This window comes from Tyto alba, unplaced genomic scaffold (assembly GCF_018691265.1).
Source record: "Tyto alba isolate M040663 unplaced genomic scaffold, T.alba_DEE_v4.0 Super-Scaffold_28, whole genome shotgun sequence".
Taxonomy (NCBI): Eukaryota; Metazoa; Chordata; class Aves; order Strigiformes; family Tytonidae; genus Tyto; species Tyto alba.
The window spans coordinates 4,222,659-4,249,888 of NW_024881302.1; the positions used below are offsets into that span (position 1 = coordinate 4,222,659).

A 27,230-nucleotide genomic window follows, 5' to 3' on the forward strand; every position below is an offset into this window, starting at 1 on the left:
CCAGCCCCCAGTGAGCATCTGCTGCTTCAGCCAAAGGTCGTAGCCAGGCAGGTATGGAAAAACCTCCACTGCATTTAGTGGGTTTTATAGAGAAATGGGGAAACTGAGGCATGGAGATGTGCTGAAATTCATGCCAGGAGTTAATCTGAAGGGCTTGGAGCCCCTTGGCTTATGTTACCCTCTTTCTTCTCCTTCCACCTCCGGACTGAGGGGGGTCAGGGAAAAGGTGCAGTCCTTTCTTCGTAAAGAAAACTGGTAACTTCATGTTCACAACCTGGCTATGCGGCAAAAATGTTTGCAAGATGGCAAGGGTCTGGGGAGGCTGGTTTCCAGGAGAGGCTCTTGGATGCGGAAGGACTCAGAAATGCCAAAAGCTCCTGTGGCTGTAGCAAATCTAGAGATCCAGCAGGTTTGTAGCTGTAGAAATGGGTGCTTGTCCAAGGGGGTGAGAAGTGGATTTGGGGGGCAGGAAATCCCTCCTGGGAGTTATAACATCCCTCTAAGAAACTGGGTGTCAGTCTGAAGGAAATTGGGGCCCCGAACCAGCTTTCACCCCCCCTGAGTAAGCAGGAAGGGAAAATAATAAAAGCACAGTGTCCCACCAAATATAATTAACAGAAAAAGAAGAGATTTTTCAAAGTTTGGGTCCTCAGAAAGGATGTTTTATTCATAGCCCGGCAGGGAAGTGCTGGCGGTGCCATTAATTATGGGAACCGCCGGGTGCTGCGCCTGCTCCGGCGAGCTTGGCTCCGCTTTATCATCCTGACACCCGGCGCGGGGAATTGGGGTGGGGAGCCCATGGGGCCACGATGCCAGCGTGGGCTCACCTGCTGGTGTGAGCCCCTCTTCTCCGCCCTGCTGCCATCCACGATGCTGGATGTCCTCGTTGGGTCCGGCCGCCCCGCACTGTGCTCGGGGTGATAAGCATCGCCTTGACAGAAAAAGGGAGGCGGTGTCAAGGGTGGATGCTGGCCGGCCGAGCAGCCGCAGCAGATCACCCCCTCCCCGCCGGCAGCCGCCGAGCAGATCTTGGCAGCCTCCGGTGAAGCAGCGCGAGTTCACGGCTTGGGCAGAGGCCTGAATAAAAAAGGGAGGATGATATTAAAAAGCAGATGTAAAGCACACCTAACGTGGTCGGCGGCACCAGAGTGAGCCGGCAAGGCTGGAGCTGGCTTCTGCCCAGCTCTGATATGTCGATTGAGGGTGGTTACAACCATCCCTGGACTTGGTGCACCCCCAGGAGCAGCTCACAGCTCTGAATATTTCCTATTCTAGGAAATCTCTCCAGTAACTTTCCAGAGAGGTAATAAAATCTTTGCTATTAAGCAAACTAAAGCAGGTGCAAGAACAACACAAGGGGGAAAAGGGAACTGGGAATGGTCGCTGTGGGAGGTGGCTACAGTTTCCAGAGATGGGAAGGAGCGGGACTGGCCCAAATGGGACCAGCCTGCAAGACAGGGCTGACCCCGCAGCGGGACAGTGCCCGGGCAGCTCTGAGAGGGTGGCCTTCAAAACACAAGGCATCACATTTATAACATTGCCGTGCAAGAAACTTCTCTAAAAATCTCTTTGAAAGGCAAAAGTGGTGAAACAAGGCTGGGAAATTGAACAATGATCTAGGGGTAGAAGAGGGCACCGGCAGCGTCATTAGATTGGCTCCAGGGTTGTACCCTGGAGGGCTGGTGCACCCGGCTGCTGGCATTGCACTGAGAACAGGGTCTTTTGTGTCTGCGGCATCTGAAAAGCAGGCGAGAAAGCAGGAGACGCTTTGAAAGGGCAGGAGCATCCTCAGAGGAGCAAATGCTGGATTAATGAGGGAAACAACCTCTGGCTGCCTGGCAAGGAGGGACGGACGGTCCCTGGGAGCGTCAGGCAGTGGGTGGCCCACGGTGCTGAGCGGCGTCCTGGGGACCCACCGGGCTCCCTGCCGTCACCTGCAATTTGGGGAGCTGGCCTCAACGATGGGGGACATTCTGCCTTGCTCTCCTGGGAGGCTGCTGGGACCAAGCACTGCATTAACCCATCTCTTTTAATCAAGGTAATGGTCACTTGCGCCCGGGCCCAGGCGGTGTCACGGGGGAGGATTAATCGCTGAGCCGTGGGCCAGGCACACCAAAACCCGGCTCCGGCGACAGCCTCGGCTCAGATGGCTTCACTCATCTCTGCTTCCTAATGCACACAGCGCTTCATTTTTGGAACCTCCGCTCCCGCACCTGTTTTGGATGCCAGGGGCTGCCGCCACATTCCATGAAGGTCTAAGAGCAAATAATGTGTTTAAAGAGTTTTATCTGGGGGATGTCATCCTGCATGCAAAGGGCTCATATCCCCCAAAATGCAGAGGGACCCAGAGCCCCTGCCCTGGGGCAGCTTAGGCTGTGTGATTAGGGAACCAGCATCAGCTACCCAGGGGGATACAATTAGCTTAATTGCTGTATCTGAGAGAAGATGGTGTATGCTGCCCAGCTGAGCCTAATGAGAGGAGAGGCACTCTCCTCCCCACCCTATTGGGTTATATATAGGAGGAAACAAGGGTGGAGGAAAGAGAGGGTTGCCTGCTGTGGAGTTTGGTGGTGGGATGAGTTGTGGCAGTGCTCAGCTCCTTGGATGCTTTCCCCCCAACTCCTGCATGATGGGGGGTGTGTGTGTGTGGTGTCTCAGCACAGCATCGTTGCAGGAGGCGGCGTGGGACAGTCTGTCACCGCAGCAGGGCTGGGCTGGCTCCCAGGCACGTCGGCTCCATCTGTTCCTGCAGAAGAGCCCTCCTGTTCAATCTCCGTCAGCCAGCCAAAGGTAACTTGTAGCCCTTACTCAGAGCTGGCTCCACACAAAGCCATGTGCTGTATAAAAAGCCGTTCTCCCTGGGAAGAACCACCCCATTAGGATATTCTAGGGACACCTGATGTTGAGCAAACCTCTCCTTGTAGTCTGGGGTGGACACTTTTGGAAAGTGGCTGTGGGAAGACAGATTTGTGGGGGGGAAAGGGTTTGTCTGTGGTAGCAGATGGGCAAGGACCTGTTCATCGCTGCCCACACAGCACAGGTTTAATTAGTGGCAGTCCTTGCCTAGTCCCTGAGCCCTGCCACCTTGCTCTGAACGTGTCAGTCCCTGAAACTTTAATGCCTTTACACTGATGCTTTAATTATTAAGCATGGAGGTAATGGAGAAGCTGAGCTGGGAGAGGTTGCTGCCACGCGTGGGTGCAATCCTGCACCCTGGGCACACAGGAGGCTGCAGTGTGGCTCTGAGCACCCCAGGGTTGCTTAACGTAGCTCAGACATTGCTTTGGTCTCCAGCCTGCTTTGGGTCCATGCTTAGTGCTTTTGGGAATTTCCCCCAGCATGTTCCTGCTCCACAAGGACCACAGAGGGTCCCAGTATCTCTTACTCTCTGCCTGTTTTTCTTGTTAAGTTTGCCAGAGGGAATTGATCTTCTCAAGGGGCTGATGAAGGAGATGTCTGCAAACCCTTTGAATTAATGTCTGTGACTTGGTTGTCTGTAATTTGGGGGAGACCTGCGAGCTGTGTGGCTGTTTCTAGGGTCCTTTCCCTAAGGTATAAACAGTGTTGGATGGAGGTGGAGGGGAATGAACTCCCTAAGCAAAAAGTGAGTGTGCCTGGTTCTGAGATAGGGTTTGTCTGCAGCCACATTCAGATCCTGGTGGTGCTGGGGAAGAGGTTCCCTCTAGCTACAAAACGGCACCGTGTTTGCCAAAAAATGTAAAACTCTTGTGCTAACAGGGTAATTAATTAATTACAGCTCATTAGAGGAATTACAATCCCATTAGTATCTTTGGATCATGGTTGCAGGGGGGAAAGCTGATCCTTGGAGGATTCAAGCAAGGGCGTTGCAGGCTGCTCAGCACTGCTGTTTACACTGGGGAAACTGGGCGTGTTTTGGGGCTGGTTTGTGGGGATGAAGGCACACTCAGCCAGCCCCTCTTGGGAACCCCCAAACGATGGCCCTTTGCCAGGGAAGCGTACATGGAAATTGCTCCTGTGTTCCCAAAACAGAAGTGCCAGCACCGGTGTTTCTCAGCCTGCCCCCCCGGAGCTTGTGCTAGGTGTTAAACTGTGTTCCATCCTGCCGTGCTCTGCCTACGTCCCTTTTTGGAGTCAGCTTGTGAAACTTTGTCTTGGGTGGGGATGGATCAGGGTAACAGGCTGAGTCCACGTGGGAGAGGTTGTGGGGTCCTGGAGTCCCGGCTCTTTGCTCTCCCGGCAGAGAAGCCTCAGTCCTGCCTCACTTCTCCCCTCAAAATCCCATTAGCACTTCCTTTATTCTTAGATTTGTCGTGCTGTCACTCACTGGTCGCTTGTTTCTTTGATCCCTTTAATTTATTATTATTATTTCAAATACTATATATATATATATATATATATATATATATATTTAATTCCCCGTCAGCAAGGCTCAGGTGAGTGTGGACCTTGCTGATTAAATATAGCAATGAGTTGTGCTGATCAAAGTGTGCCAGCCTCAGTGTGTAGAGCTTGTCCTCTTCATGGTTGGGCCGTTTCTCTCCTCTTCCTCCTCCTCCTCCCCACCAGGACATGGAGGAGTGCTAGGGCCTTCATAAGTCCAAATAAATTTCTCCAGACCTTAAGCCCAATCTGGAACAAACCCCATGTTTCCCCGATTTCTGTTCCATGAGCCTGATGCTCAGGATCTGGGCGTTTCTGTAATGCAGTAACACACCTCATGAATAAAGATTAAGTTGATTAAAAAGGAAAACCCAGAGCAAGGCAGAATAAAAGTGATTTGCAGAGATTAGATGCTCTGGCACATCAGGAGTTCCCTAAAGGGCTGAGCTAACATGTTCAAGCATAAGAGCTTTAAGCCGTTTTCCCTGTTTTGTAACTAATGGCTTTGGGTCAGGATGACTAACTTTCCTATTTGATAATTGTCCCTGTGGGACATGGTGAGATTTCACGCACCAAAGGACCAGCCAGGTCCAGGCCAGCAACCCCCCATCATAACCTGCTCCGTGCTCTCTGTGGGGTGGGCTTTGTGCAGTTATGCAAATGGTTCTGCCAGCAAGATGCTCCCATTGCAGTGGCCAGATGTGGGGGAAGTGGAGCAGAGGGAGGGGTACGAGCCTTGTACCCCAGCAGGCACAACCTCTTCCATCCTTCTGTCTCCCAAAGCCAGGATATCTCTTGCTATCAGGTGCCCAGAGAACAGATTATCATGAATTGAGCCCGAGGAGAGAGGGGGGCGGAAAAAAAGTTTTCCTCTTATTTGCAAAAGTGAGGCTGAAAATGAAGTATCTCCACATGATGCCCCAGCAGATAGTGTCCTGTCCAGGTCTCTGGTGCAGCCAAGGCAAACTGCCTGACTCCTCTTGCCATGCCTCAAGCCTCATGGGCTGCTGGTGTCACAACCTGAGCCTCCCGTCCACCACGCAAAAGCAAAGGTACACCCTCCCTGACAGCTGGGAGCAACAGAGGGGAAACCCCCGCGCTCTTTTCTTTCCCCAGGGTATCTTCTTTCCTGTGTAGCCCCAAGATCTGAAGCATTGGCTGCCCACTCATTGCAGGTCTGAGGAGAGTGCTCTGGCAAATGCTGGGAAACAGGCACTGTGTGTTATTTAATGAAGCAGCGGGGACAGGAATGTGCATACGTAATCTAGAAAATACTTTGTCCAGGATTTACAGGGGTAGATATAAGGGCAGAATCCAGCCCACTCCATTTTAATGATGCAACCACTGCCTTCCTCAGAATTTATTATTTGCTTGTAGGTCTGCAGCAATGTCTCTATTCTGGGCCAGGACCTTGTCTTGTTAAACCCTGTTTGAACGAGCAAAACCATTCCTGTACCCAAGAGATTATAAAGTAATTGACCTTTTAATTCTGGCCTGAAAATGCAATGCTTTCTACACTGCATTTCCCACCCTCCACCATTTTCTTTCCTCTCTAGAGATGCTGTCCCTGAGCTAATGCTGGCTGTGCCCAGGTGGGAAACCAGCCCAGGGGCGATGTGTGCCCATGTGGGACCCCTCTGTGTGCCCCAACATGTGGGGAAGCCCACTCTGAGGTGGAGCTGGAGTGGAGCATCCTTAGTGCTGTCAGGAGGCAGCTACAGAGCAGGATGCCAGCAGCGGCTGGGGGTAGAAAATTGAGCTAACTTTAATATTTCCATGATGGATTTCCGAATTGGATTATGCAACATGGTTGCCGGTGATGGCAGGGTCTGGTGTTGATGATTCAGGGTCTTCTTCCCTCCTGCCTGTCCCTGAATGACCTGGGAGCTGTGACTCCTGCTGTAGTATTTATTTAGTTATTTATTTTGTGCTAGCCAAATTCCATCATGGGTAATTACACCCGTCTCTTCAAATTCCTCAGGGAGCATCGATGCGATTTGCTAGTCGTCTTCGTGCTGAAGGAGTCTCGGGTTGCAGCGAGTGCTGCAGCCTGGAGGTGGCTGCATTGCAGGCGTACGAGCGTCTGTGCTTGCGAGATGCTTGCAGGAGCTCGCACTGGTGGGGCTGGTTCACCGTCTGGTCGCATATCAGAATAAAGCGACTGTTTTGCTCTGACTTTCTGGGTGGTGGTGGGAGAGGGGGGGTTTGGAAGGGTGTATTTGGGCTGGATGTGCTGCCTGTGTAGGTAGGGACAGCTGTGCTTGGATGCTGGAGGATGCAGCCGTCGTTTCGGGAAGGTGGCAAGGGCTTTGAATCCAACCAGAAATGCAGCTGTTGGAGCAGCAACTCCCCCCTGCTCCGCTCGCTTCTCCCTGCAGTCACAACTATTCATCCCGAGCAGTTGTATCCAGCTCTGTATTTTGGCAGAAATCACTAGCCCATCAATTCAGGCAGCTATTTTTTTTTTTTTTTTCCCCCTGCGGCTTCAGAAGGCAATAAGTCCACAGCAATACAAATATTGAAATGCTGCACGTGGGGGATTAGCGACTTGGCAATTAAAATATTTGACCTACATCCTGTTGAGTACCAGCAAGGTCAGATAGAGCTGTGCTTCTTCCCAAAACTCCTGTCCGAAGGGATTTTATTATTGTGGTTACTTCTCTTTGATCGGGCTGTTTGTTTTCTACTGAATATAAAGGGAAGAGTTTGGGGTCCAGACCCATGGGGCTCTGTGAGGGCTGGACCCATGAGCAGTGATTTTTCTTGAGGTGCCAGGAGTGGTTTCTGGAGGCAGGTGGGTGATTTTCTCTACAGCACAAACATCCCTGAATATTTACAGGACTCTTCCCACAAACACGACGGAGAACAAGCATCTCCTTTTGTTCCTGAGATTGTACGTGCTGAGAATCCTCGTCCAAACAAACAAGATGTTTTTTCTTCCAGCAAACATCACAGAACTTTCGTTTGGTATTTTTTTGTTTGGGTTTTTTTTTTTTTTTTTTTTTCTTCTTTTCACATGTTGTTCACTCTCTGCAAACAATGTTCTTTTTAAGGCCGGGTAGAAAACTCTATCTGTCTTCAGAGCATGATGTGATGGCACAAACCAGCGATGTCTGCTTGGCAATGAGATTAAGCGGAAGTCATTTATAAAGGTCCTCTCATCCCAAAGCAAAGAGAGGGGGGAACAAAAACAATCCCCCCCCACCTCAACACTGTTTGATTTGGATGGCTGGGCACACAGCTGGTATCACAGGGATTAGTCAGGGGGTTCATGGACACCCCCAGCCCGAGGTCTGGCACAAACCCTCCTTGGGTTTGAATGTCAGTGAATGGCTAACAGGGCTGGAGAATAACTGAATTTGCTCCCTTGGGCTACGGGATGGTGGTGGTTCCCCTAAAAACTGCTCGTATGGCTTGCAGTCCCCCCCGCCTTGTCCTGAGGAAGGGGATTTGCTGTAATATGGGCTGTAGTCTGTGCTATAGCTGAGGTCCCCTGTTGTGGCTGTGTCCAGCAGCTCTGCCTGCAGCTCCTGCCATCAGACAAGTGTCTCCTGAGCTCACCCACTCCAGTCAGGGCTGCTGAAACACTGAGCTGGGGCATCTTGATGGGAAGCCTGATCTCAGAGGGTTTGGAGTGCCTACCTCCTGGGGTGGAGCAAGGGAAGCTGCTGGCATCTGTTAAATAAACATGAAGGTGGCTGCAGCCTTTGGTGGGCTGTCATCCCTGGGAAGGGCTGTGCAAAATCAGTGTGGCTGGTCTGGGGTTTGCTGCTGGCTCTAACACACTGAAATTCCAGTGCTCCTTCCCCTACCTTGTTAAGTGGGTAGGTGCTCAAGGGTGCTGTCCTGGAGGAGAAGCCCAGGCCACTGTGGCTACCCACTGAAGCCCAAGGACCCATCGTAAGTCTGACCTGAGTGGAGATCCTCACCTCCTGATAAAAACCCGATTCTGATGTTTCACCCGTCTGACCCAGCAGCAAAGAGTGTTTGCCAAGAGACTCAAGTAACACGTTTACCTAATAGGAATGATGTTGGATTTTGGCAGAGGAACAGTTTGGAAATGGAAACCAGCAGGCTTACAGATACCCCCGGGCTCTATCGCCCTGGATGGGAGTCAAGTCACTCATCCATCTTCTCTATGCTGCAGGGCTGCCCCATCCCTTCTGCTGCTTTCCAGTGGGATGATGCTCCCCAAAAGGTGGAGGTTGGGGTGAGAAATTACCAGTTGCTGCTGTGGACTCACCTTAGCAAAGGTCGTTGCTATTCTGCTTGCAATTATGCTGCCTGCTTGGGTCCTGCTGGGCTTTCCTTGCCTCCCCAGGCTCACTCCAGGTGGGTTTTGATAGCGTGTTTTTACCGAGTCACGCTGGCCTTGGAGTCCAACAGCAAGCATCTCTTGCAGAGCCGTAAATGTCTTCAGCACTACCAGCTTGTGAGCCAGCAGGGAGTGGGGAATTGCTGAGTTTGGGTAAATTTGTCATTAGAGAGAAAATAGTTCTTCAGGTTCCTCTCTGCATAATGCACGACTTGGAGAGAGAGAGAAAAAAAAAAAGAAAGAAAAAAGAAACAAAAAAACCTCCCCAACAACATACACACCAGCATGGCTCAAGAAAAAGTCAATTTTTTTTCATTCAACAGATTTTCCTATGCCCACTCTCTGATTTTCTTTAGAAAATGAACTTCTGGCTAAACCTATTCAATCTCACAAAGCATTTCAATTTTGACAGGAGTGCATATTCTGGAGGAATGTGGTTCTATCAGAGTTTCTTCAGCCAACTCTAATCCCAAATGCCTTGCTGTGACTAAACCTCATTTCTATGTTAAGTACCTTAGCTTGCCTGTAAGGGCCAGGTAAAAACTCAATCAGTCAAGTAGCTTCCCTGCAGCTGTCTTGTTAAACATTGGGGGCTTAAAAATTTTAGTTTTTTCTTTAATGGAGTAGAGGTGGAGGAGCCCCTGGGGAGAAGGTAGAGTTTGATTCCTGATAAACCAACCTGAAAATTTACATTGGGAAGCTCCCTTACATCAAGGAAGATGAGGGGGCTTGGGGGTCCTGGTCCCTTGGGGCTGGGCTCTGGGAAGCTCTTTGCTGCTTTGCCTTGTATTATCCAGCCTCCAGAATGGAGGGAAAGGAATAAAGGAAAGTCAAGAAGCTCTAAAGAGGCATCTTTGAGAATTACAAAGCTGGTGTGGCAGGCAGCCCCAGTGCCCTGGCTGCAGTCCTTGGGGAAGAACATATTTACTTCTCTCCTCTCATGGGTGTGTATGTGACAGGTGACAGCCAGATTACCAGCCCAGCGGGGCTGAATTTAAGGCACAGGCTGCTGTAGCAGAGGAAGGATTTTCCTCTTCACCCAGGGACCTGGATCATGCCTTCTCTGAGCACTACACCTCCTCTATGCAATGCTCCTTGCTTTGCACGGGGGCTCATTGTCCCCATGCGAGGTGCACGTGGCAGGAGGGTGAGGACCCCTCTGAAAAGGAGGGCTGTAGGAAGATCCACAACAGCTCCGTGTGGGAATTGCCCCTCCCTGGTCTTTGCAAGTCATTGCGCTGGTGCATCCAGGAGCAGCAGGTACCACCCGACGTGATCCATCGTGCAAAACCCGCGTCCCAGAGAGGATGATCTGATTCACCCCAGAGGGATGAATACCCCAGGAAAAGGGAAAGAGACCTTTCCCGCCGCTCTACGAGCTCCCTGCCCTCAGCTTTGCCGGGTGCTCTGCCCCTACGGCTGAACAGCATCTTTGCTCTGGGGTATGCCAGCAGCTGCGTGTGCTCAGCACCGGTGCTGCAGAGGCTGGCGCTGATCCCAAACTCACGCGGCATTTGGAAAATATGTCAGATTGCACAAAATGGGGGAAACATCCGAAAAGATTACAGTGCTTCACCTCGGCTTTTGGAAACTTGAAGTTTTTGTTTCAAGAAGAGTCAGAATACGCTCTTTGGAGATTAATTTATTTTTTTTTAAATGGGGCTTTGCCTGTTCTGGTCTGGAAAATACCTTTTAACTAATCTAGAGGAGAACTGGGATTTTACAAATGGGTGCAATAACCTGGTGAGAAGCTGGTTCATTTTGAACAAACTGTTTAGAGCCTCACAGAACAAACTTTTGTATTTTTGTCTTTCACTTAAAAAGAATTTGTTTCCATCTGAATGTACAGTTTTCTTTTGCTCAACAAGCCAAAGAATAGCTCAAGCCTTCATCTGCCTGGCTCTGGGCACCACTGAACTCTTCTTTTCCAAGCCCCCACCCTCTGAATTCCCATCAGAAGCAGCTTGATGCCTGTTATCTTCCTAAAATATGGTGCTCTATTCCAGACTGCCCTCTTGCAGTGCTGGCTTCCCTGACACAGCCCAGGTGTCTGGTGTGGGTCTTGCCTGTGGCTTTTTAAGCAGAGGATGAAAACTGGGATTTTTTGTGCTGGTTTTGACTGTTTCTTCAACTCTGTTTGAAAAGTTTGGGCCCTTGCTTCTGCAGCTACCTAGTATCGTTTAATGATCTGTGCTTGGGGACAGGACTCGAGCAATTCATCAAGGTTTTATATTTTTTTTTCCACACCCCTGGTCTGCAGCTGCCAGACGGACCCATTTGTTCTTTCCCAAACCCTGAGAGCTGCCTGTGAGTGGGCAGCGATGGGGCAAAGAGGCCCTGCCAAGAATGGGAAAGCATAAATATTTGTTGGTGGGTTTCTCTCTACCAGCTGCAGTGACAGAGACCCAAATTCTCTGTACAACTCTATTTTCTGCTCAGGGCTGGCAGTGGCATGGCCAGCTCAGCCTGGGGCAGCAGCACTGATGGAGAAGCTGTTGGTACCATTTCTGCAGGGATGAGTTTAAGCTTGCTCCTTGTCCAGGGGAGCCCAGGTAGTGCAAGTAGTGCTCGGGCTGCTTTATTTAGCAGTGAGGGCTGGTGTGAAATGCCTTTTGTGAAAGATGGGGATGGGTTGTTGGTGGCTGCAATGCTTAAGTGACCTGTCAAAGAGGAGCAGGGAGGCTGGGGCAGATTGTGTCCTGTCTGCTCCCTTGGATTCTTGCTGCCTGCATGTCCAAGAATCCTCCTGCTGATGTCTGAACCTGCCATGCTTGTGTGTGATCTAATTTGGCAGAAAGGCAATGTCCCATGAATGGGCAAGGCCCCCAAGGTTGGTGCTGGCAGGTAAAGGTAATAGTGAGGCTTGAACCCACTTATTTTCTGGGATTTTTTGACTAAAAAATTGTTCAGCCGCATGGGTAAATCCCCTGGATATATGATCCTGGAGGGAGGACACTGAGGGAGGAATTAGCATCTGCTAGCGCAGTCCCTGCTTCAGTTTTTACCTCTTTGAGCAGCCTAGAGGGAAATCCAGTGCTGACAGTTTAAGTGCTGTAGCGGCTCACAGGTTATCCTCTGCAGCCTGCTAATGCCCCAGCCCCATTGCTTTTGCCCTTGGCTGTGTCCATCCATGGGCTCTCTCCAGCCTCCCAACCCCAGTGGGCTCCAGGAGGCTGCTCAGGACAGAGAGGAAGGAATTCTCTCGTGTCTCTGGCCATTCTGAGAAATCTGGGAGCTAACCTGCAACAGAGGAGATGAGGATCTGAACTTCCCACGTGGAGAGAGCTGAGTGCTGGCAGAGGTCTCCTGGCTTGGAGCGACGTCTCCATCACAAAGGTACTGAAGGTCCAGCCAGATGAGGCTGGTCTGGAAGCGCTGGCCTTGTTATTAAGGGGTGCTGGGCTCCCCAGGATCTCCCCCACTGCATACCCAGCTACCGAGTCCTGGAGGACAAATAGTTTGGGGGCAGAAGTAACTCATCATTTTGACACCTTCTTCTGCCCTTTCTTGCCATTGGGGATGGGTGGCTCTTCCTCATACACTAGGGTTTCTCCTGGAGCGTCCTCTGGAAAAACTGTGGACACGGATCACCAAGGGGTTCTACAACCCTATAACAGGTCCATGCTGGGGAAAGTCCCTTTTGAGACCCCTTGGGCCACCTCTTGTGCCTCTGTCCAGGAGGACATCGCTGTACGACAAGGCTGAACTGGATCCGACCCCGAGCCAGAGGTGCTTATGTAAGATATTTACTGTGTGCCTCAAGACTGCCTTGGGAAGAAGCCAACGTGCTGATTAGGTGACATCTGCTCAGGACGGGGTGGATTTTGCCTCGGAGCATCTGCTGCCTGGTCTGGTGGTCTCGGAGGTGCTGCCCTGAAGTCATTTATGTAAGAAACAAATTGCAGAGAGCCCTTTGGGAAAGCCTCTGGGTTATACGAGGTGCCCGTCCGACCCATGGGATGTCCAGTTTGCCTGGGTTCTGCTGTGAACAGCCATCGGTCAGCTGTTTGCTGCTGCTCTTTTTTTCCTCCCTGTCTTAAAATAATCTGCCCTCTGGGTGAAGGAAAGGGGGGCTGAGCACGGCTGGTGGAGTGAAGAGAGCAAAAAGGGGATCTCCTGGGTGCTATGAGCACCGTGGGCAGCCCAGGGAAGCTGTCCTTTGCTGTTCCTTTTGGAGTATCCCATGGTAAAAAGTCAAAGCCATGCTCATCCCAGCTGGCCTGGGACATGGAACTAGCACTGGGCTTACACACGAGATCTAGGAAATCCCTTCTGCTGCCCCAAATCCTCCCCCCAAACACTGCAGGTCACGACAGCAGCAGATAAGCTTCTTGCCTCCTGTTTTGTCCTATATTTTTCTGGGCAGCTTCCCAGTGTGACACAGTCTCTGGCCTGGTCTTGGGGTGGTGGCATGCTGAAGGCACATGGTTTTCCCAAACTGGCTCTTTTTCTGCTCTTCAGCCACAGATAATAACCAGGCTCCCACCTCTGGCCATGGTGCAATGCCCTGGCCAAGGTCTTATCAAGTGTTTGTCCACAAATATGGCCTGGGTCTCTTTGTGTGCAGTGAGGCAGGACAAGCACCTCTGAAGTCCTAAAAAGAGTATCATGACTGTGTGGAAAATGTACCCGCCATGAACTGGGGTAGTGCAGGGTCATGTTTTACGGAGGATGTGATTGCTTGGGCCAGCGTTGCTCAAGATGGAGCAAGGATCAGCCTCCTCAAGGCGAGCAGCATGCATGTGAAAGAGGAGAGAAGCAGAGGAAGAGTGAGAGGAGGATGCTGGGGAGTGATATCCCCTCGGGACTCTGCTGAAACAAGCTCTAATGGGTGAAATTAAGCTGAATAGAAAGGGAAAATTTCCTGAGATGTGTTAGAGTCTCCCAAAGGATGCGGTGCAATCCCAGCAGCACGGTCCCCATGGCAAACACAGGGATGCAGAGAGTGGGAGCAAACCTCAGCGTGGGAGCTGTGTTCCCACCACGGGGCAGCTCTTGAGTTTGCAGCGAGCCTGAACCCGCGTCGTGGCACGGGGCCGGCCCGTGTAGGGACGCCAGTGCTGGGATGCGACGGTTGATACTGCCAGTGTCCGCGTCGTGGCTGGGGCTGGAATCCAGCTGGAAGCTGGATGGAGCAATCCTTTATTAGCAAAATCTGCAGAGTTTCACTGGCTACAAGTGGTGTCTCATTTTGTCGGCTGGCAGAAATACAAATGTCTTTTTTCCCTGTGCTAGCTACTGTGGGGGAGAAATGGCTCACCTGCTCCATGGCTTTTCATGGGACAGATTGTTGCTCCTGGCTGATGGTTCCTCAGGCCCAATCCTGCCTTTGCTTTTCTTTCCTGGGCGAGTGGATGCGCAGGTGCTGAGCCCAGGGAGCCAGACCTGCTGGGCACAGTGCCACTCACACCCAGCCTGCGGAGAGCCGCTCCGCACCCCTGCCCGGTGGTGTCCGATTCTTGGCTCCATCAGCACTTTCTGGTTCCCCGGGACCTTGCGTGTGGTCTCATAAAATCACGGCGAGTGCTGATCTCAGCCGCCGTGCTCCTCCTGCCGGCAGTCCGGCCCCTTCCCTGCCCTCCCTCCTGCCCGCACTGAAGCACAGCCAGGAAACAGAGGTGCACAAGGATGTGTGCTCCCCTTTTTCCAGATAAATCTATGGCAGTGCCACAGTTCATCGCTTCTCGTGCCCTGAGTTCAGCTTCCCTGAGGTATTTCAGTCATGCTCCCTGCTAACTGGCTGCTGGTATAGCCCTTGAGATGCTCTGGACGTGGAGACTAGGTCTGAGCATCCACCTCTCCATCATCCAACTGCTCCCTGATGTCCTCAGCCGCTCTCCCAGGTTGAGATCCCCCCCGGCATCCTTCCATCCCTATTGCACAAGTATCTTTTCTTCTGCACCGGCCTAACACCCTTGTTTTCTCCCTTGCTGGGCATCCACACAGCCTCTGTGAGCGCTCCGGGGGTGAGAGCGATGCCCACGAACCCACGCCGTCCTCCCATCCGTCCGCTGCATCCCCTGGCCCATCGTCTTCCCGAAACCCACCAGGACTTGGCCCTCCGTACCGCTGTGCCGGCCAAGAGCGCGGCCTGGCAGAGCCGGCATCCCGCGCCAACGGCGATGCCAGCGCCCGGAGCAGATGGCGGCAGCCGTCCGGTCCCTTCCCCGCGGCCGGTTTTTCGGCCGGGAGCACGGTGGCCTCGGTGTGCGGGCAGGCGGCGAGACAGGAGCCAGCTCGGCCGGAGAGTCAGGGGCAAGGCGTGTTAATGGCAAAGATAACGGCTATTTTTAACTTTGATAGATGAGAGCTTATTTCCTGACTCGGCTTGCGCAGCGCGGCGGCACGCGTGTCTCCTGCTGCCTGCGCCCAGAGGATGGGGATGGGGAGGGGGGGACACACACACAGGTGTTTTAAGTCATTAGATGGCAACCATGAGCCTGAAAATGGCCTTTCTAGGAGCAGAGGTAGGAAGGGAGTGGGGTGCTGGGAGAACAGAGCTGGCACCCCACGGGGATGTCCATGGCGGGCTGGCATGGCTGGTGTTTGAGGTGTCTCAGCCGGGCTCTGGGATGCATGCTGCATCCATCAGCCTTGAGTCTTTCTCAGCCTGTACTTTCAAGTCCCAGTTATCATACTGTGATCTACAGTGGAGCTTCAAGCCTATTTCCCCCATCACCCCATCTCCCTCCTGCTGCAAACCCCCTTGGAACAAGCTTGGGAAATTCCCATGGGAGCAAAACCCTGCCTTGGCATTCTTTGTGCACAACCTTGCACCTTTTGGGGTTCAGCAAAACCAAGTTGCTCAAAATCCTACCCTCTCCGGTTGTTGGGCTTTTGGAGGGGTCGGAGGATGGTGGGCCATGTCCCTGTGGCCAGGGTTGTCACCACAGGATGGGGACAGCACTTGGGTGGTGGCACCCAGTCCGAGCATCCCCATGCTGTCGGGAGGACGGGTGACTTAGCATGTTTCTCCGGCCCCGCTCCCTGCTGCGCCTCCCCCTCGGCCTCTTCCTCCGGGAGCCCTGACACTAATGCAGTGCAAGCGTGGGATTTATGGGAGGCAGCCCTCCAATTGGGCCATCCGTCTTGATTAAATTAGCCCTAATGGCTCTGCGCTGACTTGCTCGCGGCCCCGCGCAGCTGCGTTGCAGGCGTCAGGAAGGGGCCTGCTGGGTGCACCCCCTCGCTTCGCCCTCCTTTCCTCGCTTCGACGGCTCCTAAGCTGAAGGTGGCCCGGCTGCAGGGTGAGGCTGTATCCTGCCCCGAGCTATTTCCCAGCTGAGACCCCACTGGGTTTCCCCAGGGCTGCAGTCCTGTACCCCAAGACAGGCGCTGTGGGAGTGATGGGGTTCCCCCTGGCTCTCTGTGGCAGCAGGGCTCAGAGCCGATGGCAAAAACGTGGGGAACCTCTCTGCTCCCCCAGCGGGTTGGGTGAACCCCAGGGCTTTCCAGGATGGAAATCCCAGGCTATTTCTTTGCATCTCCCATAGCGAACTGGGGAGGGAGGGGTAAGCCACCAGCTTCACCAGTTCTGGCTGCCCAGCTCCCTTCTGCCATCCCAGCCGGTCCCAAGAGCTGCAGCCCCCCAGGTTGCCCATGACTCCTCCTGCATATAACCCCCAAGCATCTCCCACTTTCTGCTTTGCTGGAGAGACACCCTGCTCATACAGCTCGAAATTACCGCCGGCAGAACACCGTGCCGGTGGGGTGGCAGCCAAGACAGGGCCAGGGGACCCCAAAGTTGGTCCCCCCTACGCACCCTGGGCGGTGCCTCCCTGCCTGGCCCTGGCCCGCGGCCAGCTGCTTGCCCCAGCCCTGCAGCCAATTTCCGGGCTGCCCGATGCATTAATTATATTTATCGTTGGAGGGAGTGGAAGGAGCTGAGGGGGGAGGCTGGGTGCGGGGAGCCTCGGGCTGGCACCGCCGGCGGGGGGGGACAAGGGAAGCTTTGCACAAGTGATGAGCACAGTGGGGCGACAGGAGAGGAGCAAGGCAGGGTGTGAGGGGCTGCCAGATGGGCAGAAGGGAGCAGTGTTTTGGGGTCAGGACACTGATGGTCACCCCTTGGCTCTCTGGGTTGCCGTGCTTATGGCTAAAATGTCCAGAGTGCGGGCTCGTGTCCCCTCTGATCTGCAAAACCTGAATCCCCGCTGTTAGCTGAGCATCTGGCGAGGGGTGTGGGTTTAGGTGTACCACTGCCAGAACAAGGCCCTGCAGCACTTTTCATCCAGAGATTTCAAAGCATTTAGTGAAATTCAGTATTTGTGGGGTTGCCGCCATGGGTGGGGTGAGATGGGGCAAGTTAGCTTGGGCAGGGGAGAGGAGGCAGCACTGCGAGCATTGCCCTGAGATGCTCAGGAATTCGGGGGGTTTTGGGAGAGTTGAGGGAAAGCATGATGCTCCATCGCCGTGCCAGCAAGAGGATGGGAGCTGGGGACGAGGAAAATCACTGGTTCGGGATGCTGCCGAGGGGAAGAGGAGAGGGAGGGATCGCTGGTCCCTAACCTGTGGTGGGAGATGAAGAAGAGTAAAGAGAAAGCTGGGAAGGGGTGGGAGGTGATGCAAAAGGGAGATGGGGTGGGTGGGGACGCAACTTCTTCATGTGCTCGGGGCTTTATAGTTTTTATGTGACCTGGAGGATGCGTGACAGCCAAGCTGAGCGGTGTCGAGCATTGCTGGCAAGGCTGGAGGTCTCTGGGGTGTGATTCTTTTTTTTTTTTTTTTTTTACCAAAGCCCGCAAATCCCCAAAAAAGGAGCAGGCAGCAGCCCTGGGATCTCACGGGCAACTGAGTGTGGAGGAAGTCTAGCAAAAATTACAGATGGTGGCTGGTTTGCATCTCCCTCTGGCTGGGATCCAGCCAGGGTTGTGAGCCCGCTGCAGCATCCCTCTGCCGCCCGCTCCCTGCTGCGGGGGGGGAAAAGGCTGCTGGAGCAGGGTTTCACTTTGACCCTCTTCAAAAAGGCCTTGCTGTTATAAGGACAGGGTGACCCGAAGACACCCGAAGCCTCCCAGATGGCTTAAAATAATGCTCACCACCAAGAAATAAACTTGGACTCCAATCAATCTTAAAATAAAATAAAAAAAAAAAAAGAAAAAAACAAAAAAAAATCCCAGCCTGCAATAAAAAGAAGTGGCTTCAATTCCCAGCCCTCCCTCTGCCCCCAGCTCCTCTCCGCACACGCAGACCCTGCCCCTTAAACCAGCCAAAAGCAGAGCAAAGCCTCTGGGGACGTGGTACCCGCCATCGATTTTTCATGGAAGGCGCCCAGAAAGGACGGTGATGGACTGTGGGGCCGCAACCCCCCGACCGCAGCAGCCGGCGCGGGGGAGCTGAGATGGATCCATCAGGAAAGGGTTGTTGCTCCTTCACGGCTGTGGCTGTCGGAGCCGGGGCCGGGCTAGAAAAAAGCAAGCGGAAGCCATCAAGGTGGAGGAGAGGAAGCGAGGAAGAAGAAGAAGAAGAAGGGCCGAAGGACTCGGGCGAAGCAGCCATTAGGAAAGTGCTGATGCAGAGGTTCACTTGTGTCTACGAGCAGAGTTGGAGTAGTTGCTGTTCACGGACAAAGGCGGTAGGAGGGAGTGGAGCTTTGTAGAAGCCGGAGCCTGTCTCACTGGGTGTCTGTGTTTCATTCCCTGTCAAAAGGCTGGGAGCTGGGGGGGGGGGTTGGGGGGGGGGGGGAAAGCAGGGAAGCGGTGAGCTGCAGCGCTCGCTCAGGATCAGATAGCAAGAAAACCAATAGCAGAGGGAAAAAAAAAAAAAAACAGAAAACCAACCCACATCAACCAACCAACCCACCCACCCTCCACGCTGAGGCTGAAACAGGCAGGTCCCTGCCAACTCCACAGCACGCAGCGAGCAGGGAAGAAGTCCACCCTCCCCGGGCAGGAGCGGAGTTGAGCCCGAAGGATATTTGATGACACTTTGGCGACGATGGGTCCCCCAGCATCTTGCAGAGCCCATTTGAGGGTGAAGGCTCTGAAAGCGCAGAGGGAGTTTGAAGCTAAATTCACCTGAGTCTGGATTGCGTGGTCGCTGGGATTTATCTTTTTTTTTTTTTTTTTTTTTCTCCAGGGGGTGGCAGGGGGAAGCTGAACCAAGAAAAAAAACGTGTTGTTTTTTTTTTTTTTTTTAATTGCCCTCTTTTTTTTTATTATTATTATTTATTTTTTTTTTTCTTTTGGAAGAAGATATATTTTTTTTCCCCTGTGGTTGGAATGGAGGGGTTGGGTCTGTGCCTAAGAAGCAGCAGTCGCCGAACGTCGGTCCTGGGAGAAACCCGAGTGGATCTGGGGTCCCCTGCCAGCTAACTCTCCAGGACCTGCAGCCCCACGGCCGGGGGGCTGGATGCAGTGAGAGGTAAGTGACGGCTCCCGTGTCTGCCTGCCAGGGAGCCGGCGCGCTGGCTCCTCCGCTCCTCCAGCTCCGTCTTAATCCCAAGTCAGAGGCAAAAACAGCAGTCTCATAGTGAGTCAATCACTTCCACCTATTGCAGCCCTAATGGAGAAATAAGACGGGGAAGTTTCACAGCGGCAGCTTTGGGGGGTGAAGTTCCCTCACCCCCGTGCCCGAAATGCCAGGATTGGGGAGGGGTGTGTGTGTGTGTGTGTGTGTGTGTGTGGATTTTGCAAAGCTGACCGCCGTCACCACGCCAATGCCGTGGGCCCCCTCCCTCCGTGGCCGACGGCGAGGGTTTGCCGCTGCCTTTTCGGGGAGCGCCGATGCCTCGCTGGGTTCCCGCTCGCTTCTGCTCGCTCGCTCCCCCCGGCCGGCTCGCTTCCCCGGCCAAAACTTTTGCACGCTGGCTGTTTTGGGAAATGCCCGTGCGGGGGGTTATGCCCCTACGCCTGTGCACACATGTGTGCGTGCGTGGGTGCGATGCACGCTCGCGTGACCCTCTTATTCCTGGCTGCCTGGACCAGCGTGGGGGGGGGCACGCCGGGGGTGAGCCTGGGAGCTGGGGGGGGAGGTGTGTGTGTGTGTGTGTGTGTGTGTGCTTCGAAGGCAAACTGCAAAGCGCAGAGAAAAAAGCAAAGCAAGCCGACAACGACAGCAGCAGCATAATTGCATCACTGTAATAGTATCGGCGCTGAGTGCAAGCCAGGCTAGTAAAATTGTCCAGAAAATGAGCTGTACTAAAGTGCCTTCAGTTAGCAGCACCTGCATGCCTTCTCTGGGTGCTTGAGGCTGTTTGTATTTTTAGAAGTCTCTCTTAATTATAGAGCAAAGAGTGTTAGAGGGAAAATGGTGTGTATTTAGCAGCATTCGTTCCCGGACAGTTTTGCAGTGACTGTGAGCACAAAATCAGCAAATAGGGGTTTTTCTTCCCCCCCCCCCCCCCCCCCCCGCACTTGTGATTTTGAACCACCTGTTCTGCAGTGGTGTCGGCACACGAGGTCTGGGTTTTTTCTTTCTCGTTCTTAGAAAGTGTGGCAATGACTTTGCCTGCGTGTGAAAAGGATGGGAAGGGTCCCATTGCCTTCCCACGGCCCTCTCTGCACCCCAAATTGACCCCAATCTCATAAGGGCTGTGAGACCTCCCTGCTCCCAGGCCGGGAGTGACACCAGTGGGGACAGGGGACTTGGGACTCGCCTGCCAGTGCCAGGTCTCCCGCAGGCACCAAAGAGCCGGGGATGTTTTACAGCTCCCTGCGAAAAAAAAAAAAAAAAAAAAACCCAAACCAAAAAACCCCAAAAAACAAAAACAAACCCTGCAACAACTCGTTTTGCTTCTATAAAGCTCCTTCCCTTCGTCCCCTTCTTCGCCAAACTTTCCGGGGCCTTTTGTTCTGAACAGCAGGTGAAATTCCCTTTGTGTGAGCACAAAGCAATGAAACCATGAGAAAATAATGAAAACAAGACTAAAAAAAAAAAAAAAAAAAATTAAAAAATCCTTGCCTGCTACTTTCAGGCCTGGAATAACAGCGTTCCCATCCGTGCTGGATAGGCTTAATAAAACACCGGCTTTGCTGGCGATGGCACTGTAAAGGCCAGTTTATTTCTTTCTTCTGATCTATGACACACTTTAAAATCCTGTATCGCCTCTGCTGCTCTTTACCTGAAAGAGGTGCTTTATCTACGAAGTCAAGGTGGATTTTTTCTGAGCCCTGAAATGACCCCATGGGGGACACGGTGAGTCCTCGGGGAGCAGCCGGGGCAGGATGGTGGTGATCCCCCTCCCTGGCTGCGCCGCACGGTGCCGTGGTGCTCCGCGATGCTCCGGGCACGGCCGCGGCTCGCCCTGGATCCCCTCCCTTCTCCCCGCTGGTTTGCTGGGGCGTCTTCGCCGGCAGCACGGTGGGAACCGCTCCTGACTGCAGATAAACTTTGGAGGAGCTTGTTGGGGAGGGGAACCCGCATGGCGAGCTTAAACCTGGCATTTTCTCCCCGATTTGTGTCAGGTTTTAGGCTGTAAATGTGCTTGAGAGACACGGGCGCCTCACCCCGCCTCTGTGCCGGGTAGAAAAGAGGACGGGTTGGCAGTTTGGAGGATGCTGTCTCTAGAAAGAGCGGGAGCGCCGGGGCTGTGAGGGGTTGGTGGAGGGACGGATCCGTCCCCCTCTGCCGCGGCCGCTCGGGTGCGTGGCACAGGGAGCGGGCACCTTATGTAAGCAGCGATGGCAGTGCCGTGCCCTGGCCATGCTGTGCCACCCTGCTCCGCCACTGCCAGGCCCTGCATGGCCCTGGCGACCTCCCTTAGCCCCCGTTTTGGGGGTCCCCTCTAGTTACAGGTTGTATCGCCGCAGGAGGGACTATAATCCACCCCCACTGGCCACAGGCGCCAGGGTAACAAACAGCTCCAAGCCCAGGGGTTTGTCCGTGGTTTCTGCAGAGTTCATGGTTGCGTCTTTCCCGGCGTTGGCTCTGGGGTTCCCCAGCCCTGGGGAGGTGGCACCTGGGCTCAAACCCCTTTCTAGGCTCTTCTGCGCCCCTTGGCTAAGGTCCAGCCCGCTTGGGGTTCGACAGTGCAGGGCGAGGGCTGGTTCTTGTGGATGAGAAAGGAGAAACTAGTCCATCTTGCACCCGTTCCTCATGCTGCCAACTCACTGCAGGAGTCGGGAATTGTCCTCCGAGCCGGTGAAGGACCTGTGTCCCTGTCCCAGATGATGATCCTGTCCCTCCATACCCCCCTGAGGGCCCTCGGGTGCCCCAGTGCCCACTCATTAGTCTGCCCTGCACCCAGCGTGCCTGAAATGGAGGAAAGGAGAGAAAAAAAATGAGCATTAAGGAGCTCAGAGAGCCCTTGTGCCCCAGGGAGCACAGCAGGCACCTCGCCGCGCTGGCCCCGCTCCAGCTTCTGAGTTGGGGTGGGAGAGAGAAAGGTGAGAGTGGGGAGGCAGGTAGCTGGGAGGGTCCCAGTGCTGCTCCCCACAGCTCTGGGTGACTGTGGGCCCATCACCTCACTGGGACATGCCCCTCTGTCACCGTTCCTGGCTCGTTCCTGGCTTGTCACCTTGTTCTAGCCTGGTCCTTCAGTCCCAGCTCAATCCTTTGGTCCCACCTTGATCCTGGTTCCCAGCTCGATCCTGGTTCCCAGCTCACTCCCTCGGTCCCAGCTTGCAGCGAGGCAGGACTGCTGGTGGGCGACGTTTTTTTTGCAAAGCTCCTTCAGATTTCCCCCGTTGGACTTTTGAAGCATCTGGTATCACTATCTCAGCGTCATTATGAATTAATTAACATTAATTCCCTGTTCTGGTATCTCCTATTGCCGGGAGCCTTAGCCTGGGCTTTTTCCCCACCGCCCCCCCACCCCACGCCCCCCCAAATCAGAAACGGCCAGATCCAGAAAAGCCAGAGAGAAGCCACGTGGTCGAGGGGCCATGGAAGACCCCATCCCTGTCCCACACAGGGCACAGCAGCTTCAAATATGGGTGATGCTGGCTGTGCCATCCCTCACCTCTGTTTCCCCGTGGGGCCCGTGATGCCGGGGCTGTCCCGCAGGGAAAGGATCTCCCCTTTAGCTTTGGGGAGCCCTGATCCTGGCTCCCCAGCCTGTGCTGGAGGCACCAGGGATGCTCTCCTCAGGGATGCTGATCCAGGGATGCTAGTGCCAAAGCTGCTGTTCCCAGGGATGCTGACCCCAAGGAAGGCTGTCACCAGGGATGCTGACCCCTCTAGAGATGCGGGGATGGGGAGGAAGCCACAGCAGGTGGGTGCAGGCTGGGAAAGAAGCTGGGATCCTTTGCCCTGGCTGCGTTCTTCCCGCTCTGTGAGTCACCCCGAGGGAGGCACAAGCCGGGAGTCACAACCTGGCCACCCGGTTCCGTCCCTGCGCTCTCACTCCCACGGGTGAGCCCTGGTGAAATTGTGGCTGGGGGCTGCAGAAGGACTCGGTGGGACGTGGGGGGCAGCACCCGCTGCCTCCCAGCACCGTCCCACCCCACCGCCTGCCCCACAGCAACGCAACCCTCCCGCACGTTTATGTCCCTCCTCTGCTGTCCCCTGCCACCACCGTGTGCCCCATGGCAGGGCCACAGCAACTCCCAGGGCCGCCCCAAGCCCCCCTGCACCCCTCGCAGCATGGACTGAGTCGGTGGGGGTCCCCCCCATTCTCCGCGAGCCCCAGCGCTGAGGCGGGGTGGGGGTGACAGCCCCTGGGTGGGCTGGGGGATAACCCCGGTGTCCTACATCCCCGGAGCCTGGCTCGGGCTTACGTAACGGCCGTGCTGCAGTCTGCTCTGCTCAGCCGCCAGTGCCACCGGCAGAGCTGCAGCGCGGAGCCCATCTCCCTGGATATTTGCTTTTTGGGGAGAGGGGGGGAGGGAGAGGGACACTTGTAGGGGAGGTGAGCCCCAGGGGGTGGCCAGGACCTGGAGGGGGTGGTTGGCAGGGCTGGCTGGGCACAAGGGTTGAGGTGTCTGCCCCCAGCCCCATCTGCCCCCAGCCCCATCTGCCCGGTGACCTTGGGAGCTGAATTCTCCTTGGGTGGCAGCACCCTGTGGAAGGAGGGGCTGGGGAGGGGGAGAGCAGAGAGAGCCCTCCCCTGGTCCTAAGCGAAGGGTCAGGTCAGAGACCCTGCTGGCATCCCCCTGCCAACCACCCTCCACCTCTACCCTCCTCAGGGAGCATAGCCCCACCGTGCAGGTGGGGAAACTGAGGCAAGAGGCTGTGAATTCCCATGGGGAGCAGGATATCAGGGTCCCTCAGGACAGGGAGGAGGAGGAGATGGGACATTCGCAGCCCCTCAGATAACCTGAGGCTGGGGATGCCCTGGTCCAACCTGAGCTCTTGCCCCTGGAGCTGGTGTCCCTACTTAGGGCTGGCACATGAGTGCAGCACCCTTGCAGGGAGGTGCAGCTCTGAACCTTGCTGTGTGTGCTGTGACCTGGTGGCGTGGGGTGTGTGTGTGGGGGGGACAGTAGGCTGGCCACAGCACCCTTCCTGCTCCCAGCTCGCCTCCCCAGGGAGGTGCAGGGTGCCAGAGCGGGGACCCTGGGTGGGGAGACCTCCCTGCCAGGTTGTACCGAGGCCGTGGTGTGGCAGAGGGTCGATGCATTACCGTGCCGGATGGCTGCCAAATGCCGGGGTGCAACTGGGTGCTGCTCCAGGGTTTGCACCCTCTGGGAGCCTGAGGGTTGTGGGTGGGTTTGGGGTGCTGGTAGCAGCCTTGGGGCTCTGGGTGGTACTCGCTGAGGGTCTCCCTCCAGCTGAAATGTCATCACAGCTCTGCTTTGGCACAGCTCCGCTCCAGCATGGCTCACCTGGAGGCACGGGGGGCCCCAGCTCTGTCCTACCCCGAGGGTGCGGGGTCACCCAGTGCCACCAGCAGCTGGGCTGCACCTCTGTGGTGCCTCAGAGCAGGTGCTGAGGTGGCCTCGGTGGGGGGGCAGATGCCACCACCCACGGGTGCCACCCGCCCGCAGGGATGCCTGGCAGGGCAGTGTGGGAATCACCGCAGCACGGTGGGAAAGCCAAGTATGACTCCAGTGCGAAAAACATGGTGTTGTGGTGAGAGCTGGGACTCCTCTTGAGTCCCCGAGACCCCCAAGCTCCCTCTCCCCCTTTGCCCCTCGTTCCCAGGCTCAGCTAGCATCGCTCGGTGGGACGGAGCCCAGCTTCCCTCCCGGGCACCCCGGCCAGCCCCGGAGCCCACGGTGCACGGCACAGGGACCCCGCACCCCGAAGCTGGGGGGAACCAAGGACGCCAGTGAGCTCATCCCTCCCGCCTGGGCTGGGAAAATCATTGCATTGTGCTCGCTGCGAGAGGCTCAAAGGCCTTTGGTTCCCTTTTAGGACATGGCTGGAAAGGAGCCACCAAGACAAACGCCAGGAAAAATAAGCCTTCAGTAGCGGCTTGATTTCTTTGTGGGTTTGGAGGGATCCAAATGCAGATCCTTCGCCTTGGGGAGCCCTTTGGGGAACCCCCGGTGCGTGGGCTGCAGGGATAAACCTCCCCAAGTGCTGGGCAGCCAGCGCTGGATCTGGCCCTTCTTTTCTGCAATGCCAAATCCAGCCCTGACGGGCTATTCAGATGTCTGGGAAAGGGGGGGTCGGGTGCTGCTCTGGTTCGTGCTGCCCTTCGTCTCTGCAGCAGCACAGGGGGGCCCTGGCAGCACCAACCCCCCTGGGGGGGCTGGGACGCCCAGCGCCGTGGAGTCCTGCTCCCCAGTCTTGGATACCCAGGGCTGGATCCGGCAGCGTGGTTCTCAGCTGGGCTGAGAACACCCTCCAACTCATTACACACGGGGGCCAGCTAATCTCCATCTGACAGCGAGTCATCTTCCTACCGCGCTGAAGGCTGTAATGACAATGTACTTAAAAGGGCTGATGAATTAAGCGCATCTTATAAATACATCAGATATTAAAATTCCCGTATAATTACAGTGCAATGGATTGTGTGTGGTGCTGAAGGGGAAGCAATTCAGCGAAGCAAAGGAATTACAGTTATAGAGGAGAGCCAGTGAAGCGTAATTATACACAACTCTGCTCTAATGGTGGTGTAAAGCGAGGGGCTGGTTTGGAGCTGCAGCAGGAGCGATGCCGAGCGGCACCGGGGCTCTGCCGGCACGGAGGGCTTGTCTGGGATGCTCCAAGGGTTAAGGAAAGTGAGTGGGACCTGAAGGGCTTTGTGGTGGGGACAGAGGAAGAAGGCTTTGGTCTGCTTCATCCCTTCTTCTCCCGGGGAGGGAAGTACCTTGCTGCCTGTGGGCTGGCTCTGGCCAGCTGGGTCTGGGGGCTTTGGCCATCACTCGCCCCAGCACCCCGTTGTGCTCAGCGTTCCCATGTGCACACCTGTGCTCGTGCGCAATACAGCAGTCAGTGCTTGAGCAGATCAAAGATGAGAGAATCTGATTTCCCTTCCCTTCCCTGTCTCTCCTCTTCTTCTCCCCTCTTCTCCTTTTCAATTTTCCTTTTTCTTATTTTTCTCTTTTTTCATTCCCTTTCCCTTTGTCCTTTCTTTCTCCTTTTCCATTTTCCCTTTTCTGTTTTCCCTTTTCCCTCCCTCCCAGGGTCAGTGTTCCCAGGCCCCTGGGGAGCTGCAGGTGTGTGAGGTCCAGGCGGCTGCCACGTCACCCTGCACCCCAAGTGTCACCGAACAGGACATCCCGTAGCTCACATCCTCACTCCTCCATATTTTCCAGCATCGGTGACGCAGTGGGGTCTCCCCAATGCTTTCAGCCCCCCCGGCCCGGTGAGGGGGTGCCACCTGCACGGGGCCAGAGTGTCCCCAGCACAATTCAGCTGTGGGGCTGCTGGAGCAAAGGCTTTTCTCTAATGAGCTGGTGCCGTTAATTTCCCGTTAATTATATGGAGCGGTGCCATCATCAGACAATTAAGTAGTGTTGTCCTAGGCTCTAATAAGAGTGTGGAGAAAGTGGGGCGTGGGATGTCATGAGGTGGCACGTGTGCGGGCACAGAGAGGGGCCGCATCGAGGCACCCACGTGTGGGCACCAGCTAAAAACCCGTGAGAACCTGTGAGCACCGATGACCCGTCCTGCCTTTTCCTCCTCCTCCTCCTCCTCCTCCTCCTCCCCCCCAAAAGGGCCAAGCGTCCCACAAGACCACCGTCCCCGTCGCACCCCCGACCACAGCCCACCCTCGGTGGGGAGAGGGGGCCACGTGACACCTGCCTTCGTTTTTGCAGGGGTGTTTGTTCGCTAATTAGCAAAATCTGGCAACCCACACCGTTCTTCCAGTCATTAATTATTATTAATTATTTGTTATGCAAATAAAGTTGAAGAGCACAGTGCTGTAGGCAACACAAATGAAAACAGTCCCAGCTTCAGGCAGCTTATGTAAAGGTGGGTGACTGGGCCTCACAGGAGTCCCCGGGGCCATATAGAGTCCACGCATTGTCCTCTATGTCCACGGCACACCGGAATCCCCTGGGATCTGGGGACATATCGACGGCATCAGTGGCAATGGGCACTGCAGGGCTGGTGCCGGAGGGGCATTCAGGGATGAAGGGATGTGGGACATAACAGGGAAAACGGTGTTCTTTAGGGTCTTAGGGGATGAGGGTGAGCTGGGGGGACCCAAGGATGGAGGGGAATTATGTCGGTGATGGGTGGCTGAGGCGGGTGCTGCTGGAAGAGGAGGGAAAGGCGA

General features: G+C 54.8%; 1 protein-coding gene across 1 annotated transcript in view; it reads left to right on the forward strand.

Annotated features, from left to right (window-relative positions):
• The first annotated feature begins 18,821 nt into the window (after nt 1-18,821).
• LOC104368253 (ATP-sensitive inward rectifier potassium channel 12) overlaps nt 18,822-27,230 on the forward strand; it is a 35,132-nt gene continuing 26,723 nt past the window's right edge. Inside the window, exon 1 of the mRNA XM_032989042.2 lies at nt 18,822-19,039. The gene's annotated coding sequence lies outside the window, so the exon portion shown is untranslated. The remainder of the gene's footprint in view (nt 19,040-27,230) is intronic.